Genomic DNA, 5,269 nt, shown 5'->3' with positions numbered 1-5,269 from the left:
AGTTTCTACTCCACCTTTATGTACTTCTATGTCTTCAGAGAAAACATAAGTGAGCAACTTACTAGAAAGAGAACTAGAAAGGCATAATTACTGTGCCTCTCCCACTTTCTTAAACTCCTTGACTCGTTAACTAACAGAGCCCAGATAACTTAACCATGGAACCTTGCTATCTCCTGCAGCCTCATCCAGAGTGTTAAAGCACCCACAGTAATGTTGGCATCATGCCTATGCTGACCATTTTTATATCTGACTCTAAAATAGTCTAGTAAAAAAGTAGCTAGAAGTTTCAGTGCCTTCAGGCAGAGAATCTTGTTCCTTCAGCAAAGATCTGTGGTGGCTGAAGCCGCCACATCCTCTACAGATCTTTGCCATCACCTCTCTGCTGAAAGCTACTAGCCTTCTGCTACCAGCAGAAGAAACATGTCTGCACCTTGGATGCTCCAGTTCACTCTCTGGCATCTTAATGGAAACTTGCACATGTTGTGAAAACTGACACTATCTGCTATTGGAAAGAGCAGGTCTAAAATATTATCAGCTCTGCATAGCTAGACACTGGCTAGATGAATGTGTGGCCAGAAAGTTCCCATGGTTCAGGCAGACATAGTAAGCTGTTAACTTGCAGAGACTTGAAAATACAAGGTAAAGCCCATTGATTCTTCTTATTACCACCATCCAATGCCTTTTTAGTCTGGTAAGTAAGTTCACTCTCTCTTGATGTTTGTACCATCTGCAATTTTGTAAATTCTTATTCTCTTCCCAACACTCAGCTATTTCTGAGTTAAGCTCTCCATATTCTATCTTTTCTATATTTCCTGCACCCTCCACATCATTCAACTGTTTTTTGTCTGAATTCCCTTCAGTCTCAAAAAAAGAACTCATTTTGTGGAAAGGGACCTACTTCTGTGATACAGGCTGCCCCTGACCAAGCTCTACTATTACTTGATTGCAGATACATTTCATGGCTGATCAACCCCTGGAGCACTACAGTGCTTTAGAACATTAAAAAAAATGGATAAATCACACGTCGTATATCAACAGTCAAACAAACCATTGCTATTAAGTAGTTCACCTCTGCCAACACAAATACCTCATCACTGGCAGCAAACACCCTCTTTCCATATGTGGATTTAGTTACATGCCAAAATTTGTCAAATTATCCCAAGTCATTTCAACCATATTTACATTTCCATTGAAAAAAAAAATAAGAAAAGCGTAGCCTACATAAAAATGATACCTGTTACATTGTTGAACAGAGATAAAATGTTCTATCTGACTGGAACATTTATCTGTTGATACATCTACGAAGCCAGGATTACTTTGAAATGGGAAGATTTCAGAGCAGAGGCAGTGCTCAGTCTTAGTAACTACTAAAAAGTCATTGAGTGTCTTTAAATGTCCTGTATTCCCACAACTGTCTAAATAAATCCAGTGTAAGTTGAAAGCACAGAAGCTCATAACATAATGAACAGGATTTGAATAACAGCACTGAATCTGAATTTAAATTATTTCAAACAGTTAAAAAAATAGAGAAGAAAAACAAAGATAATTTGGAGCACAGAAATGGGGGAAAAAATAGTAGAGGTCATTCTCACTTGCTGCTTAATGAGATAAAATGCACTAAAATAAAAGAAAACCAGAGTAAAATACAACCAGAAAACCAATATCTTGATAAGAAAATGAGTCTAATGCTTTTCCTAATGAAAATATTTGCAACCAATAAGTGCCTTCAGAACAAACGCATATTACTTTTTGTGCTGATTTACATGGTGCATGTCTGGCTTTACTCTGATATTGAGTTCCCAGAGTTTCACTGCCATCCTAAGTGACAGAGACAAAAAAAAAGAGACTCAAGACTGCTGTAGGTAATGGGAAGGTCATCAAATAAAAGTAGTGCTTTAGTCCTTCAAAAGCCCCAAAAGAAGTTTTACACTAGGCCACTCTGCATTAGACTGCCTTGTGCTTAACATTGTGTCTGTGTAATTCAGAATGCTTCTGGTTTTATTCACTATTAGTTATATCTTTTCTGCATTTTCCAGGTTCATTTCTCCTCTGTACCCACTGGTTTCTATATGATGCATTGAGTGATTTATAATGAATAATAAAAATAAATTTTAAGAAATATTAAACTCCTCTACAGGAGAATATTTTCTTGTTAATCTATATGTTTCTTTCAATCTTATGTCATAGAATAGTATCCATTTCACATACCTTTAAGTTCAGCATAGACATCCAGATCATTAAAAAAGATATGAATTGAAAGCTGAGCCTTTCACTTGTGAAGTGAAGAGAGGTAGCTTAACAATTTTGCCAGATATGCTCAAGGGGATCTGCTTTCTTTCAGCTAAGAAGGAAAACATTGCAAAAATTTCTGTAAGCAGAAATGCTGCATTTTGGCCTACTGTATCCCAAACACATAAGGTTGCCACATTAGCTTTTTGAAAGATGTAACACTGTCTGTCCAAGACTGCAGACAGATGTGAAGACACAACAGCTGCTGGAGGAATGAGTGACTTCCACCTAGCTAAATAAGGTGTCAGCTCTAATTCCTACTGCCAACATTAAAAGAGCAGCACTTTTCATTTGTGACTGTTCCATGCACTTGCTACCTGCAGCAATGGAAACTGAGTAACCATAGCAAAGTGTCACTTTTCATGACAACATACTTTAAAATTCTTCCTCCTCCTCCCCCTAAAAATGATCTCTAACAGAAATCAGTTACACTGTCTTCTAGTCTATGAATTCGTGCATGTTGGATCACTTTCTTTTACTAAACGTCCCCAAGAAAATATGAAAAAACATTGATTACTGGGTAGCTCTAGGTAATGTCTTCTTTTCATACCTACAGCTACAAAACACTACTTTTTTTCAGTTCACAAAAGTAATCCAACTAAAACTATGATCCAGTAATATCTGAAGCTAAATACTGTTAGTGTATCTAGACAATGCCTTCCTCTGTCTCTGCTGAGGATGAAAGCAGACCTCTTTGTCTTTGTTATTATCTACTCAAATAAAGCTTGGGGCTGTAGTTTGGATCTGAATGTGCAATTTGAGGTTAACAATGCATTTATATATGCTATTACACATCCCACATCCATTTAGCCTCTGAACACAATGGCATCCTTAATTTTCACTGTTACATCTCATTGTTAAGCTGTTTAAATTCATTTGAAAAAGTCATTAGCTTTACATTAAGGATTGCTGTGGCATCCGGCAGATGATCTATAGAAGGAGATTGTGTTCGTATGGAGCCCCGTTATTACTGGTCATAGGTTGAGAAACATTATTTAAGAGAGGGACAGAACTAATAGCATTTGACACATAAATGCACTGCCATGATCATCAATGAATCACACAGTGCATTATCAATGTTAATGCTCACAGGACCCCCATGGAGTAGGAAAGTAGGACCACTGTGGCAGCAAAGATGGAGAAATGAGGCATGGATATTTTAGAAAGGAAATGAGGTTAAAAATAAGTAGTATGCCTACAAATATAGGAAGAAGTAGGAAATTAACTCAAGTTTCTGTTTCTCTTTTACTGCTTGAAACACAAATTCATCCTGTTGGTTTAGCCATCTGGTACTTGAAGTGCCTGAACTAACATGGAGAGGGCAACATTTTAGGATCCTCGCATCTCTGATGTTTTGGCTCCATCCAGTCACCCAACCAACAAGGTACTTTAAGACAGGAAAATAGTAGTAGCCACCTGCAACAAGGCTCAGACAGACAGAGTTGATTACCCTCCTTCCCCTGGCAGTAAGTTAGGAACTAATTCCAGAGTAAAAGGGCTGCTGATGAGATTATCAGCAGCACTGGTATGAGCACTGATGAGCTTTGTCATCTCTGTCCATTACAGCTTTGATCAGGAAACGCAACCTGCATCCTCCAAGCCCACAGACACACAGAGTGAGAAGACGTAAATGATGACCAGCAAGAAAACAGAGTTTTGCACTGTAGAGTTTTTTATACATATTTTTCTATTTTTATGAGCAATAGGAAGATAATTCATGAGCAGTCCACTCATCCACATTTCTTGTTTGTTACAAATATTAAGTCAGCAGAGCAAAGATTTTATGAAAAAAAATGAGACAGTTTAAATGCTCCATGTTGCAGAGGACAATAAAAGAATGCTTTAAGATTTCTGTCTTTATAAAACACAATGGACCATGTCTTCTCCTGAGAACAGCTTAGGCACACTGCACCCTACAAGGTGTTTTACTTGATCATCCATATTAAAAGTGCTATTGTAGTGATAAGATTTGCTGAAACATTTTGTATAAATGCCTGGTTTTACCTTCTAGTTTGAGAAAGACAATGCAATAGACTCTTAGAATTAATAGTACTGGTGTTAGCGGGTGTCATAGTCCCATAATCCTGAAAACGGGCTGTGAGACAGGCCTTCCTCTTTGGAAGTACCATCCAATCCCACAGGTCTGTTATCCAGCCCACCTCTAATGATGGCACTCAGTTTCAGCAACAAAACAAATCTCTGCATTGTCACTACTTCCCAGGGGGAAAGGATTTTTCCTGCAAGAAAGCTAGCAGGATACAAGAACTAGAAGCAAATACCAAGCCAGAAGGATAGGCAGTCTGCCATGATGTAGGGAATTTTTTTCCTGTAAAACTTTCCTTAATCTTCTCCTACATTCATTCCTAACCTAATTGGAAGTTAACACTGACTTCCAAAAAAAAAAAATCTCAATTCTTAATCACAAGCTTCTGCAGCTAAACAGCTGTACTTGTTCACCAAAGGAACAGGGGATAATATCAATCCTTTGGACTTTCAGAAATAGTTTCTGCAGAGAAAACCAGTTCTCCTCAGCAGCGCATGATGTGAGCAATGAACTCCTTTTACCCACTAGAACTTCAGCTCATTGGGTTTGCAAATATTATCAACTTCATCTAATGTGTCTGATGGTAGAGGATAGCGCTGTCTCCCCTCAGTGCCCAGTCCTCAAGCCTCTGCTTGGTGTTTAGAGTACGTTATGGCTCAGATTGAAAGTCATTGGCTCAACAGACCATTCTGGCAGGTTTGCAGAGCTCTAACCCTAGTTAAACATTGTTAGCAGAGACTTAAGATAGAAGCCAAAGTGAGAGCATTTAGGTGGTCAAACTGCAGTTCTCCATGCTTGAAAAGAGGCAAGATTGAGAGTGATTGCTTATCAGCATTTTGGATCTGGCAGACAGAGCTGTGTCACAGAGGTTATACGAAATCCTATTTGGATTCAGTTTAGCAGTTTGGGTTCTTAGAACATGCCTACATAAAGCAG

Source organism: Rhea pennata, chromosome 9 (assembly GCF_028389875.1).
Source record: "Rhea pennata isolate bPtePen1 chromosome 9, bPtePen1.pri, whole genome shotgun sequence".
In the NCBI taxonomy this organism is placed as follows: domain Eukaryota; kingdom Metazoa; phylum Chordata; class Aves; order Rheiformes; family Rheidae; genus Rhea; species Rhea pennata.
The sequence above is the reverse complement of the archived record's forward strand: the minus strand, read 5'-3'. Positions refer to the sequence as shown.